This window comes from Lepisosteus platostomus, chromosome 7 (assembly GCF_059453375.1).
Source record: "Lepisosteus platostomus isolate fLepPlt1 chromosome 7, fLepPlt1.hap1, whole genome shotgun sequence".
NCBI lineage: Eukaryota > Metazoa > Chordata > Actinopteri > Semionotiformes > Lepisosteidae > Lepisosteus > Lepisosteus platostomus.
This window is the reverse complement of record NC_142617.1, coordinates 38,565,082-38,580,492: the sequence shown is the minus strand read 5'-3', so window position 1 is coordinate 38,580,492 and position 15,411 is coordinate 38,565,082. Positions and strand designations below refer to the sequence as shown.

Here is a 15,411-nt window from a genome sequence, read left to right as displayed (position 1 = left end):
TAGTATTTCTTAAATACTTTGTAGAGGTAGTGATTATGAAAAACAAGAATGCACATCCTTTACTGTATGTCTTCTGTAAACTACCGGTGTATTTATATATAGAATTTGACTGGTGTCCTGTCCAGGGTGCACTTTAATTTTTCCTCTGAAATTTCCACAAACCTTACCAGGAATAAGTGGCTTTCTGATAATGGATTGATGTAAATACAAATATTTTTCTTTAAAATTTTCTTTGCACCCAAGATCCAGCTTGTCAATTTGTTTTTAATATGATTCATATTTATTAAATATTCTTCTCAAGAATGATTGATTGCGAGAGAGTGCGAATGAGTGAGTGATTTTAAACAGTGTGGGCCTTGTGATTAAACAGTGTAATTTCGGGGCAACATTTTGTTTGTGGCTTAATTTCAAATTCAGTCTATGTCTTTAATTATGGAAATAACACTTCCATAGGTTGTGATATCATCTGTGTGTAAACCTTCACATCTAAATTATATTAAAAAACTAAATTTAACAAAGAACGTGTTACTGCAGTATATTGTCATATACTGCTGCATTTCAAACCTGTTTTGTCGCCTCAGCACATCTTTAGACTTTTATTTGGGCATATTAATATTGTTGCTTTCAGATATGCAAGATAGAGCTTAATAATGATAATAATCAGGCTAGTCTTATTGCAGTACTGAAAATGAGGTTTTTCAGCTCTAGAGGAAAACCAGGTCAGCTAAAACAATAAACAAGAAACAATTAATCCCATGAAGAAAACAGTGGCCATGCACCACACATAGCAATCATTTATCACCTCATACTGCCAGCTATTATCATAAATCTGTCACAGGGGCCCATATCATAGAAACCATTCACACTGGCAATCCATAAACAGGGACAATTGAGGGGACAAAAGAACTGTTTAGAATCACATAAAGAGAGGTCTATAACCACAAACAGAGATCATTGAACATTATCACATCATTGACATCATTAACCCATATTGAAACCTGTAGGTCCAGACTCTTCAGAGTAATGTGGTGTAATGAGGCCACCCAGCCATTTATAACATATATTATCCTATGCAGAATGTATAGAAATAAATATACATAAAAAGTGTAGAAAACCAACTTTTGGTATTGAAAACGAACAGGAGCTTCATGTCCAAATGAAGAGCAAAACATTTCTAGAATGGACAATCAGGAGACTCCAACCCCAGAACAAAGCTAGCCAGCAACTAGTGCTGGAGTCATATTCCTTTAGTTTATTAACTATATTCTATATTCTATATCTACTGTACATCATTAAAGGGTGGTACATCTCTCAATGATTCTCTCTCATGGTTACAAAGTCCTGGATTAGATGCCAAGATATGGCATTATTCTGCTTAGAGTATTGCCTCTTTATGTTTTTGTGGGCTTTCTCTGGGTCTCAATTTTTTTTACCTGTCACAAATATGCAGATTTTTATTCTCTTCATAAACTTAAATTTCAGTTTAGGTCACTTTTCCCAGTTGCGCTGCATTATGCAACCTCACCCCCAATAAGTGCAACCTTTTGGCAATGGAGCAGGACACCCACTCGTAATAAATCAAGAATAAGAAAAGCAGGAAAGTGCTACGCACCTATCACTTTCCTGTGATCATTCATTATGGTAACTGCTTTGATTCTCTGATTCCGGTCACTGAATAATTTTACTGTGGACCACCTCATGCACTCTCTCAAAAACACCCTCTTCGTGCCACTCAGTCCATTCTCAACTTCAGGAGCTGTAGGAAAGGATTGCAGGTGCTGTGTGATCTGTAAAAAATAAGCAGGTGAATATTCCATGGGAACCACAGTTTCAAACCTATAACAGAGAGATTTAAAAGGAGATAACCCACTCTGATTCCATATGACAGAATTGGAATTTAAGCCACAAATCACAGTAATGATCCTTTCATCTTTTTAAGAAATGTCTTCAACCAGGCACAATGAAATCATTGTTAACAGCTCATAGGATTTATGATAGTTCCAGTACATGAATGGAGAGGCACACTGTCTTTCAATGCCTTCACTATACTGATCAATAGTTCATCCTTTAGGCAGCCACAAAAACAGATGCACATTAACATATGGAGGTTAACTCCTTTTCTTCTGCCTGCAGTGCAATATTTTGGAGTTGTGGGTGTGTGTTCTATATCTTGGTTTCAAACCACAGAACCTTGTTTTTTTTGCTGTTGGTCTAGCAATAAGAGTAATAGCAGCATTGTAGATCACCCTATCTCTTTGCTAGTTAGTATAGTTCTTTGACTTTTCATATTTTTTAGATTGCAAATTTGGTTTTAAAAGAAGGATTGGGAAACTCGCAGCTCTAAATCTGAAAGGATGTTTTTGTGGCTGTTTTGCATGGGTTGAATTCACCATGGGGTTTCTCATTTGTGTGAGTATTGACCGGAAGTTTTAGCAGTTGATGGGAAGTTATATTTCTTCATCAAGGTATGGTAATGTGTAACAGAATTACAGTAAGTTGTTCTTATCCTCAGTTTATGTACACAATGTTTCTGTTATGCACTCTTTGTGCTCATAATTGCCATATTTGCTTATTCTTTTGTTACGGCCACTAAAATACACATTACACAACGTGTCAGCATTTCATCCTTTGACATTAAGGATCCAAATGTCACATTTCTCCTTATACTCATGAAAGTCCCGAGTGTATGACACTTATTTTATAACTTTGCTAGACTCTCTGAATATAAAATAAATTGGTCAAAATCAGTCTTCATTCTTGTATTCCACTGCTATGGCAACTTCAATTCCACCTTTATTCCTATTCACTTGTAATCTTCATGCTTTTCTTATCTTGTGTATGAAAATATCCCCTCATTTTCATCAAATTCATAACACAAATTCACTTGTGGTCATGAATAAAATTAAAGAAGATTTCACTAGAAGGTCTTCTTCATAGACTAAACCACAGAGTGGGATATCCATTCTAAATTCCTTCTGAAATATGGCTTCTTTACGTAAAGTGCTAGAAAGATATGGGTTAAGCTGTGGTATGATATTCTAGGATTTGAATAAGCTGCTTACTAATAATACAGAACAGAACTGCCTTGTTTTGTTATTTTCATGTTAATAGATCTTCTGCACTTTAAAATCTGGAGTACAGAGCATGCTGTGATGGTGAGAGTGGCCAAGGATCAAGTTTTCAAACTAATACAGTAACACTCATGAGCTGCTGTATTGTTGGCCTGACTGTACTTGATTTTAATATTACTTTTATGTTATTTAATTTAGAGTGTTTAGGAAATAGCTGTACTCTGGAGCATCAGCCTCATGACTGCCAACTGACGAAGCTGTAAATAATCCAATTAGATGCCAGAACTTTTGTAGTTTCTACTCTCAATGGCAGCACTGCCTCCCTTTGTATGGTCCCAATCACTAAAAGGTGAAAGGATACTCAAAGTCCACCACTTTCATCTCCATAGCTGGAAATCCCATAAGCTTTTTATTTTGAAATAATTTCTTCTTATTGACAGCTCCTGAGACTGTTATCTTTCAACACAGATCTATGAAAAATGTTTGCACTCTTGATGACATCTTTACAGCACAGCTGTAAATGTTTCCTGACATCAGCCTACCTACATTTTGGGATTGTGGGGATATTTTATCTACCCTCTTTTCTTTATGATTATCCTCTCATGTAAAATCAGTCCTCTCCCTGTTACTGTTATGTTTGACAGAGAAATAGAAAAGCTGTGTGCTATACCTCGATGTGTTTCAGTATAGAACAAGATTTTATCTTCCTCTTAAAAGTTAACACACAAGGCAGTCTATTTTTAAACATACACACAGAATATTAAGTAACACCATACTGGATGAAAACACCCAGTACCTACCTACAGGTATTCTGCGGTGTCCTGTGTAACAGCACTTTTGAGTATTATGCTCACTAATGTTCTTTTTAACTGTGACAGGTGGGAGACTGGCACTAGGGCCTTGACTGCTCTAATCTTCAGGTATGACTACTTTTCTAAAGGGGTTTAACAACAGAAAAAAAATCTATTGTATGTGGTGGGGTGGAGCCCAAGATTATTTTAAATTGCAACTGGTTGCATTCATTGCAGTTATTGTTCTTAATGAAAGCAGTTAAACTAGATTACATTGTACAACTGCAAAGAAGCAAAGAATGTAACAACTTTTGGCAATGGTTGAAGGTCAATCTCATCTTTATAAAACGTTTAGTTATCTCGGTTTCATCCTTTTATCTCTGATATTCCCACCTTTTTAAATTTTGTCGTCTTGCTTTAAAAGTAAAAATGTATAGGCAATAATGAGGTAAACAAGGCAAATTAGCATAAAAAGTGAAAAAAATGGAAGCCTATGAAACTATCAAAGCAGACATTCAGAAAATTACATTACCCCTTTTCAACTGTACTCCTACAGAGCTGACCACAGCTGGAGCTGGGCTGGGCTGGTCTTTGTGATGCTTTGCGTGTGCACTCAGCTGGATACTGCCAGCTTCTGGGCCTGTTTTGATGTAGTGTGTATGCACCCAGCCCAATCAAACAGCAGATGGAGCACTGCTGGACTGGTCTGTGGTGCTGCAGTGTGTATGCACAAATCCCAATACTGACTGCAAAAAGTGCACTGCTGGGCTGGTTTGTGGTGATGCAGTGTGTAAACACTCAGTCCAATACTGAGAGTAAATGGAGCAGTGCTGGGCACCGCGCTAGATATGAATGCATTGGCAGGCTGCTGAGACAGTGTCAGCAAATCACTCATTTATTCCCAAGAGTAGCTGCAAGAGGGCTGATAGGAGTGTGAAAGAGCAGTGGTGGCTGGGTGTGCAGATCGGAAATGTGGAGAATCAAGGAGGATGTCACTCTGCAGTTCCTGCTTTCATTTACAGTATCTGCATCCCTGCCCAACCACAGACAACCTTGACCAGAACACACACCAGAGACTGCATATCAATCTCTAACAGCAGGGAGTAACAGAATTCATCACCTCCACAGGGAAAAGGATATATATTTTTTTCCAAACATAATGAGTAAATATGAGTTAAACTTTCTACGATAACAAATACTGAGTCTGTCCCAGCCTAATCTCTGGACTGCAGAATCCTGGGCAAGTGTCAACATGGGAAATGTGCTGCATTTTTTATTTTTTAATATGAAGGCTAAAAACCATTAAAAAACCATCATGTTGAATTCTGTACAGATTGACCAATCAGCTATCAAATTGCTGGGTTCTGGGCTCAAATGCAGGAGACAGGTGCACAAGGCTGGATCAGCTTGTCTTTTCCTGTGACCCTCAGTGAACCACACTCTTCCCTACATTTCTTATGTCATTGCAGCCCATAACATGTGCATACAACACATTCACATATGTAAATACTGTGTCAATCTGTCAGATCCCATCCTTAATCAACACAAGTCTTTACAACAAACAGACTCTTCAAAGCAGCCTCCCACACAAACACCCACCTCCCGACTACCACCAATGAGGCCTTTACTGTACATACTCGAACATCTCATTCAAAACACCCATGTGAGAATGTGCCCTTATAATCCATCACCAGTAATCTAATCAAACAATTAACTAATTACCACTCAGTGTGTTTACATGTATATGTAAATGATAGAGGCCTTTAATGGCCTCTAGTGGCAGGTCAACAGTTATAACAGTCACTTTAAAGGCCAGCCTGCCACAGGAGTAATTATCACATGGTTCTATCACTGTCTTTTGAGACACGCTAAAAATACTACTTGTAGTGCCACCATGTCTTGAGTTTAAATGAACACTCACACAAAATCATGCAGCATAAATAGATAAATCAACACATTCACAATAGATATAGAGAAAGATATTATCATATTCTGAAATATCTTTCAGACTTTTTTAACAAAATGCAATGAAAGAGTATTCTTCTGCATTTCTTATTACTTCTCCATTTACTGTAGTTCTGGGTAATAGAGCAGAAAAACAGCACCTCTGTAATAACCCTGAATCCCAGTAACTGGTATTGCAAGCCATAGATTATTATGATAGAAAAACCGTTTACCTTTAAAATGTAAGCACGGAAATAAAAACATCTCCATAACTGGCAGAGCACAGACTCACATGCCTTGTGACCAAAATCGGAGCAAAGACACCAGTCTCAGTATTTTCTATGAGACCTGGGATCTTCAGTTACAAATCTGCATCTTAACAGTAAAGAATGGGCTGCATACTGGGATAAAAAGTTTTTTAGCTGGCTAAATTCATAAGAAATGTGCAATTGTTTTAAAGGAAAATTTGATGTTATATTATTACAGGACATACTGTATGCGATAGATCTTACATGACTAAGAAGACAGGGTATTTGTTTAACGTTTCATCTGAAGGATGGTATCTCTTACAGCACAGTGCTTCCTGTCACCATACTGGGGCATTAATAACTACAATTATAAAAATAATGCCTTATGCTTTTCTTTGTGCTTATCTGGACACTCTACTCAAAGTGCTTTACATGTAACTCCCCTCCACAGCCACCAATGTGTAGCACCCAACTGGAACATGCAACCAAAGTGTGCCAGGACGCTCATCACACATCAGCTATCAGTGGGGAGGAAAATAGAGTGATGATGGCAGTTTATAGATTAGATTAGAATACAATTATTAGGAGGCCGTGATTGGTAAAGGCCAGGGGAACATTTGGCCAGGATGCTGTCACTATACTGGGGCATTAGGATCCACACGGACTGCAGGTTGAGCGCTCCCTGCAGGTCTCATTAACACCTCTTCCAGCAGCATTAGATTGGAAATAGTGGTCCAGGAGAAGCGCACCATTTACTGATCCACCACCACATATAGAGGCAACCTGGAGGTTTCCCATACAACTACTGACCAGGCTGAGCTAGGCTTTTGGAAAAGAAATCCTAGAAACTTCTAGCTTCTGAAATCTATGCAGAAGGGAAGGTGGTAATGCAGCTGATTATGAATTTCCAAGTGCAAATATAATGCACAAGCATATCACGTAATTTTGTAAAATGCACGAATGAATCAAAATCTGCCAACTGCAAATTCCAGACCTTATATTTGGTATCAGCTTTGGCTTGCCAGAGTTTAAATTCCTCTTTCCATTGTGTAGATTTCCTCCCACAGTCAACGGGTAAACTGGGAGGTTAATTGGGAACTTAAATTAGGTCAATTAACTTCTGGGCTGACTGGTCCTGGTGCAAGTGTGGGGGTGTGCGCATGTTTGTGTCTTTGTGTGCCCTGTGATGGACTGGTGCCCTGTTCATGGTATATCCTGTGTTTTATCCACGGCTTGCTGGGTTAGGCTCTGGCTCCCCCTCAACCCTGAATTGGAGGATGTGGTCAGAAAGTGGATGGATGGGAGAATGTTTTAATGTAAAAAATTTTGAGAGTGAAACCAAACAAATGAAATTCCAAGAGAATTCGTTCATTTTACTGCCTGATAAGTGTGGACACCAGCAAAGTAGTTACAGAACATTGTTTCAGGCAAACTTAATGTGCGTGCATCTTGAGAAACAGAACAGATGGAACAATGTTGGCAACCAACAAACATTACCTGCTGCAATAATGAAGGGTTTCGTTACACATTATTCATCAGACCTCCCCTTCATTTTACAACTGCAGCAGAAAAGGGGTTAAAGACAAATCACAACCAGCTACAGCTCATTTGAATTACTTTTCTATCATCTGGTACCAGGTGATTCATTTAGCACTTGTTGTGCAGAATCTTGGTAATTACTTTCTAACCATTTGCATTCTCAAATTATCACATCTAATAAACACTGATGTTTAATTATTCAAGAAATATACTAATTATGTATCTTAGCGATCAAACCAGGGAGTTTTATGGTCAGGTCAAGGAAGTTCTTGTAATTAAGTACAGATGCGTTTGCTTATTCAAATTAGCCAGACAATCTTAATCCTCTCTAGCATAAACTAATTGGACCTACACAGTTCTGTCAACAAACACTTTATGTTCCAAAGCAACAAAAAAGACCAAAATCAACTTCTCTTTTTTACTTTGGGAGAATGCTTTAAGAAGCACACCAACACAGACTCAAAGGAGTGAGAAAACAGGCCATCCACTTGGCAGTTCATTACTTTTGATTGTTGCACAAGGTGATGAGACATCGCTGAAGGAGGATTATAATTAAGAAACAAAATGAATGTACAAAAGTAATGGGTCAATTCATTTCTGATTGCTGCAGGAATAAGCCATGATTCTTATCCCACGGTAAGAAATTAGAAAAGCTGCTGAAATAGTCTTACTCTAGGGCTTTGGAGGGGTATTAGAATAGCTTTTTCCTGTAAATATTAGAATTATCACCTGAAAATGTTTGGGTTTTCTTTTAAGAAAATTGCTGGAAAAATACAGCTTTGGGGAACGAACGTTTGGAAGGCTACTCCACAGGTGCTCCAATAATACTGAAACACGCATGAGCACTGTTGATGGTGCAGGATCTCTTGGGAACTATTCAGCTTGACAGTAGACAGGTTCCTTACAAAGGCAGGTGAAGACCCTGTTGTTGTTGTTTTCTTCAGCATAGATGACATTGCCTCATGGGGATTGTTGCTGGAGTAGGACTTGTTTGTTAGATTGAACTACACAGTACCATAAAACTTTAACCCAGTATTAACTACACTTTAATAGCTAAATATATTGTATCCCTTTTGTTTTACTATGTGGCTCAAAAGCAAGTAAGTAATAGTTGATTACTGCACTCCAGAAGTAACTGTTGTACTGTTTCCTACATTTGTACATTTAGGCACAACATGCCAATGAAAGGAGTTTGTATTTGCAGCAGATGAGATGACACCCCCCAGCCCCATTCCCTAGCTCAATCCAGAATTCCCAATTCTCTTCCTACACATTCTCAAAGCTAAAATCATTATATCTTTTCACAGCAAACACAAACACAGCTGCATCGTGCTGGCCTGTGACAAGGCGGCTATTGAGCTTCATTGTCTTATTGTACATCCTGGCTGTTTGGTTGTTGTTAACATGGGACGTCTGTCAGCACGGCAACAGCGAAACAGATTGAGACAAAAATCACTGGAGCAAAGCTCTCGGAGGTGGAGGGGAGAGACAACACAGAACAGGTCTAGAAGGACCACGATGCCCTGCTGAGACTAATGACTACAGACCACACTCCTGCCTGCGTTCAGCCAAGCAAAGCAACACTGTGTTCCGGCGTTTTCAAACCACCTCCTACAGCACCTGTTTAGAAATAGTGAATAATAACACTATAATAATAATTCTGACTGTACAAACTGAGGTGTGAAATTGAATCTGGACTTTAAAAACTCAATTATCACCCCAGCCAAGGCAAGGCAATTTAGGTATTTTCTCTTTCTTTTCTTCTCTCCTTTTTCATCAGGATTTTGACAATGGTGATAGAGAAATGAGAAAGGCATGCTCTAGGAGGAGGGGTGCAGAGTGCAGAATGGGAATGTCTTTATTCATTCCGGGTGTGCAGTGGAGGTTTAAGTATTGGGTCACAGCTGTTAAAAAACAGGTTGACCAGTTTGTGACGCATCATTTAATAACCTTCTTACGATTAAGAATTAAGAATGATTTAAATGATTAACCCACCCTGTGCACAACACAATATTTCAGGTTATAGGGGAAATGCAAGCTAAACCTGGCTGGAAACACACATGGGAGGAAACACAATTGTATTTTGTCTCTTCTGGTGCAACAAAAAGAGATATTTTCAGTGCTGAATCAGGTGCAATTTGTAGACAGGATCACACTGATTCTTGTTCTTTCAGGGTACTTGCCTTAGGCTGACAGCACTGTCTAAATTAGAGAGAACCTCTTCCAAACAAAGAAAAAGTCATACAGTATCGGTTGTTCAAACTGGATACTAAGTTCTTGTAATCATAGAGAAGGCAATGCCAAAGTGAGCGAGTCATTGCTTGATTATTATTACAAATATCAAGCACCAAACAGAGGAGAGTGAACTACAATACCATAATTCACAGTGGAGGTCAAAGGTCATGTCCATTTTGTTGATGACAAATGCCTGTTGTTTGAGCATGGTGGCAGCCACACTTGCAGTCAAAGAAATTTCAGTAAGTTTTGTGGTCTCCAGCATGGGTTGAAATCTTCCTGCCTAAAAAAAAAACAAAAGACATGGTTCACAAAACATTTTTTCTTCACCTTTGACCTGCAATAAAGGACTTAGATGCATCAAAGCAGTGGCTTTCTCTGCCTGCTGAGTTTCAAACATTCTCAGTGTCACACAGTGAAACCCCAATGCCCCGATCGATTCAGATGTTTTTCTCTTTCCATCTGAAAATGATTCTGCACCACAGCAAGGAACACAAATCTCTTTGACTGGTCTTCATTTGTCTAAGCAGAAAATAGTGAAAATAGTAACTTGGATGAAATGAAGAATGACTTAATGTTGATGATACAAAAACACATGTCTAGAAAGACTAAAAAAACAAAAATTACATAAGATTTTAACCAAGGAAGGACAGTGATGACTACTAAGTCATGTGTCACCAGATGAACATAAGTTTTTTACTGAGCTTTATGACAAATAAAATAGCATCTGGAGAGCTAACTAGCCAAATGTACTGTACTTCATCTGGGACACTCATGTTTGACAGGCTCCGAAAACTCATCTCATGCACTTTTCAGACTCGGACATCCAATGTGAGATTGCTACAACATAAGCCTGAATTCTGCAGGTTAATGAATTATGTTTTCCTTATGAATTGGAGTCCATAGGGCTGCACAGTGCATGTCTGCATGGAATGTTTGATCAACACTGTCGGAGTGCAGGAATGCATCACAAAATAGAGAACCTTGTGTGTGTCACAGACCTGCAAATTAGACTCATTTTTTATTTCCAGCTGATCCCTTCTTCAAGTTGATAGACAAAAATTCTGACATTTTATTTGTTTTGACACTTATTTAGAATACATATTAATTTATACGGGATAATAAAATGACAAAAAAACATGAAATATTTGTATTTCTATTAAACCTTGCAATTTACTTTAGATTTTGGTATCATAAGGCATTGGTGTTGCCAATCAAAACCATAAGAAAGTTGTTAAAAAACGGAGGTGACCAAAATACTAACAGTACAAAGAACATGGAGGGTGGTCTTGTTTATCAATATATTGTTTATCCCCTTGTTATCTGTTTATATTTCTTTTGTGGGTTACCATATTGTACTGTGGGTTTTCACTCTATTTGCATACCTATTTTCAATTAATTCATTTTTGTAGTTTTGACTCTACTCAAATACGAAACTCTAATCACCTGGTATTTTTGGGTCGTGAAAAATGGTCATGTGATCACCTGGTCGTGAAAATATGACCTGAGCTAAATATTCTGCTAAGCCAAAAAACAACAATAATAATAATAAAAAAAACTTTATTTTATATAGCACCTTTAAAGGTGGCTTATTTAAGCACATTACAGAATGACAACAACAATAAATACAAAGAACACACAAGATAAAACACAATTACAATACACAGAGGGTACTAAGTATAGTAGGAGCAGAGGGGTAAGGAATGGAACCAGTTAAGTAAAGGCTCTTCTAAAGAAGAAGGTTTTGAGTCTGGATTTGAAGAAGTTTAACATTTGTTCTCAATGGCTGTCTATTCTGTTGACCTGACTGGGATGCAGGCTGCAGTGATGTGATTCTTTTAAGGAACAGAATATCATATTGAGGGAGGCATGGTTACATAGTGGTTAGCATTGCTGTCTCATGGCGCCGGGGGCCTAGGTTCAATTCTAGACCCTAGGGTGCTCCCTAAGTGAGGTCCGTACGATCTCCTCATGTTTGCATGGGTTTCCTCCGGGGGCTCTAGTTTCCTCCCACAATCCAAAAACATAGAGGTAGGTAAATTGGCTTATGGGAAAACCGTACCTGGTGTGAGTGTGTGCATATCTGTATCTGTGTGTGCATACGGTATCTGTCTGTACTGTGATGGACTGGCGTCCTGTCCAGGGTGTACCCTGCTTTGTGCCTATTGCTTGCTGGGATAGGCTTCGGCTCCCCTGAGTCCCTGAACTGGACAAAACTGTTAGAAAATGGATAGCTATTATACTGAATAATAACACTGTGTTTACTAACAAATGCCAAAATAAAATGAAAAATGAGTTCTTAAATGTCTGCGAGCATAAGACATTTCTTAGACATTAAAGGGCACATTTGTTTTGTTCCATTTCATTTAGTGATTGACTTAATCCTAAAATCACAAAGTGCAGCATTCAAAGTCTTATGAACGAGTAATTAATCTCTGTTTGGCTACTTTAAAGCAAGATCATTTTCTGGGGTCAATGTATCATTTAAATGTAATTTACTATAATTTTCTCTGAATAAGCATTTACTATGAATATTATTATTGCACTGCCAAAGTAGAAGAGGTATTGGTAAGTCATTACAGTGATGCCAACATTACAGTGAAAAAGTGTGAGTCAATCATTTTCACCTTGCATTCGAACCACTAAAGGTTAGAATGATATGTTTCAAATTTCTGTAATTCCTATCAAAGTCACAAAACCCCTGCTAACAAACACCAATCCAGAGTGTAGGTTAAAAAAATGCACCTTTTAAATTTTAATAAAGAATAGGAATTAATTTTCATATTTTATAAGAAAAAAAAATGGTACATTAGAAACTGTGAAAGAAGTGGAGCAGTAAACCTTTAGAAATGCATTTAAAATTATTTTATGATTTTCTATATCAAGCAAAGAGGAAAGTTACTTCTATTTCAAGAGCCATGTATTATTATTGTTAGCATGCATTTGTCTACAATATTTCACTCCAAAGGATCCCAGAACACTTCATATAGAGTACTGAAGGTACTTCACTGCATAGTTCCCACCTGTTTGAAAAGCCATTCTGAGCCAGCAGGCCCACTACACAGCAGTTTCATCAGACAAGTGAGAAAATACTGCATCGACTGAATTAACAGCAAACTTCAGACTTCATTCCTAAAGTAAAGTTTACTCAGGACACTTGAGTTAGTACCCCTTCTCTTTCAAGAAAAAAAAACTGAAGGACAGCACAGCGTCCGTGGTCATCAGGATGGGACATTGTTTGAACATTCTGATCTAGACAGAAGAGCGCCCCCTACTGGTCCAACAGCAACACTTATAGCAGCGCATGCGAAACTGTGGTCACCTACAGTGCCGTCACCAACACAAACCACACTAGCAACCTGTGTCCCTTTACTTCAGAAATCAGACGAGATCAGTCTACAAATTGGTGATAAAGCTGATAAATGTATCCCTTTGATTCACTGAATTAATTCAGCTGCATCCAACTCATCCTAATTGTACAACACAGAGCTGGAATCTAGTAAAGATATGTGACAAATATCAATGCTATAATTATCAGGTAAATAATAATAAATATAGTTATTGAAATCAATACCTCATTATTATATGGATATTTGTATGTATTATTTGTATATTTGAAAAAAGATTTTCTGAGCATTTTAACATTGAAAAGATCAGGATTCTAGAATAATAAACAGCCTTTTGAAATACAGGCAGGTCCTGTGAAGTATAATAAAGCCAATGTACCCTGAGGTGTGTTACACTCAATCCTGTACCCAAGGCTTGCGGGTGGTAAAGCACATCATCCTGAACCTGTGGAGACACAACAGAGGAAGATTCAGAATTCCAGGCCTGAGCTCCTACATATTGTCATTTGCGTATATATAGTTTATGGGGATATGAAAATGAGCAATTGTTTATTGATAGATTTAAACCTGAGGGGCGCAAACCAAAGAGGCACTTAATTACAAGTTACATGTGAATTAACACACAGCACATGGCACAATTTTACATCAGTGTAGGGCACACCTCACAGACATGCAAATTGAGACCTCAGTTAATCGTAACTCAGAGAGGAACAGGCATTTTTATTTTCCAGGGTCATGCAACAAAGACGGCAGTAATGCATTTTAATGGCACTCAATCTGCATTCTCCCATAATTTATGTCTTCCTTGAATGTAAAAGTTATACATCCTGTTCTTAATCATATACTGTAGCTCATTCTGTTAACTGAGAAGATCAAAAAGGTAGGTTATAGGGTAGAGAACTATCACCATGTTATGACATTTGATACAAAACACCCTGAAAGTCATGTGACAGGCAAAATGAACAGATTGATCGATTGACTGGCTGACTGATTGATTGGTTGATTGACAGGCCACGTTCTGGAAATGGGTGTACAGGTGCAAGCCAAGAATCTGAACGGAAAGGAAGCGTAAGGCAATTACTGTATGAACTGAAATAGAAGAAAACATAGTTTCCAGCACAATAACAGTTGCAGACCAACCCCTTCCAGAATATTCACCTGCGTTGTCAGTACATACTGTATCTTGAGTAAACATTAGCTAAAAATAAATAAATACAGAAAAAAGCCGCTTCTTCTGCAAGCTTGGAGCGATGAATGAGCCTTGCCTTTTGGCCAGTCTGATCTAATTAAATCAAGAGGATTGATAAGATTGAGGTTGACACTGAGAAATACATATTTTATGACTGCAGCACGCCCATCAATAGCGGGGCCTCTGGGGAGTGTGCTGTCTGCTGTCCCTCATTAGGAGTTAAGCAGTGGGCTCACACGGCAGCTGGTCGGCTCTCTTGGTGTCATCAGGTAGTTTAAGGTAATCGTACATCATGTCAAGATGACCTTATTTGCATTTACGCTCCCGCGCAAACCTTGTTATGTCTTGACATGCCCTCGCCCTTCTAATGAGGGCAGCTCAGCTCGATGGAAATCATAATGACAGAGCAAACGCATTCTTTCTATACATTAAAAATATAATAAAAGATCATTGTGTTCTCTGCCTCAGGCAATCACAGTACAGGAGGGCTCCCGTTGAGAAGGTTCATAATAGTCCATTTGTTGGATTCTTTTAACCAGTGAAATCTGCATATTGATCGCCTCCTTTACGAGAGGCAAAGTGTGGCAGGGAGCAGGTCTACATCAAAGACCCTGACACTCCTACTGTTTCCCAACAATCAGCATTAATTAACAATATTCCAAGACTACCCCCCTCTCTCCTCACTCTCTCTCTCTTTCACAGACTCTGCTAGATTTCTTCATAGTGATTCATCAACCAAGCCTACTCAGTGGGAAGCCAGGAAGACTTTTTAAAATCAATTAATCAATAAATAATGAATTAATACCAAGCCCAGATTGGACAACACACATACTTTCAGAGCCAAAGCTCTGTCGTGAACTTCTTTGATCGCAAGTCTTCATCACTGTACACTGCACTAATATAACAATATTATTTTATTTTTCATCAAAGAAAGGATGTTTGTTGTGTTCTGCTGTAGACAGAAAACTGTAAAGTGAACAAACACACACAAACATTTGTACATAAATCGGAATAGCCAGCACAATACAAGTCCTATCAATGTGCTAT

At 38.3% G+C, this 15,411-nt stretch overlaps 1 long non-coding RNA gene across 1 annotated transcript; it reads right to left on the bottom strand.

The window, feature by feature from the left end:
* Nucleotides 1-1,618: 1,618 nt before the first annotated feature.
* On the bottom strand, nucleotides 1,619-13,623 carry LOC148658682 (uncharacterized). Its single transcript, XR_015940571.1, has 3 exons — nucleotides 13,555-13,623; nucleotides 9,969-10,111; nucleotides 1,619-1,787 (listed from the first exon to the last, which is right to left on the bottom strand). It is a non-coding gene; the product is annotated as an uncharacterized LOC148658682 (long non-coding RNA).
* Between the last annotated feature and the right edge of the window lie 1,788 nt (nucleotides 13,624-15,411).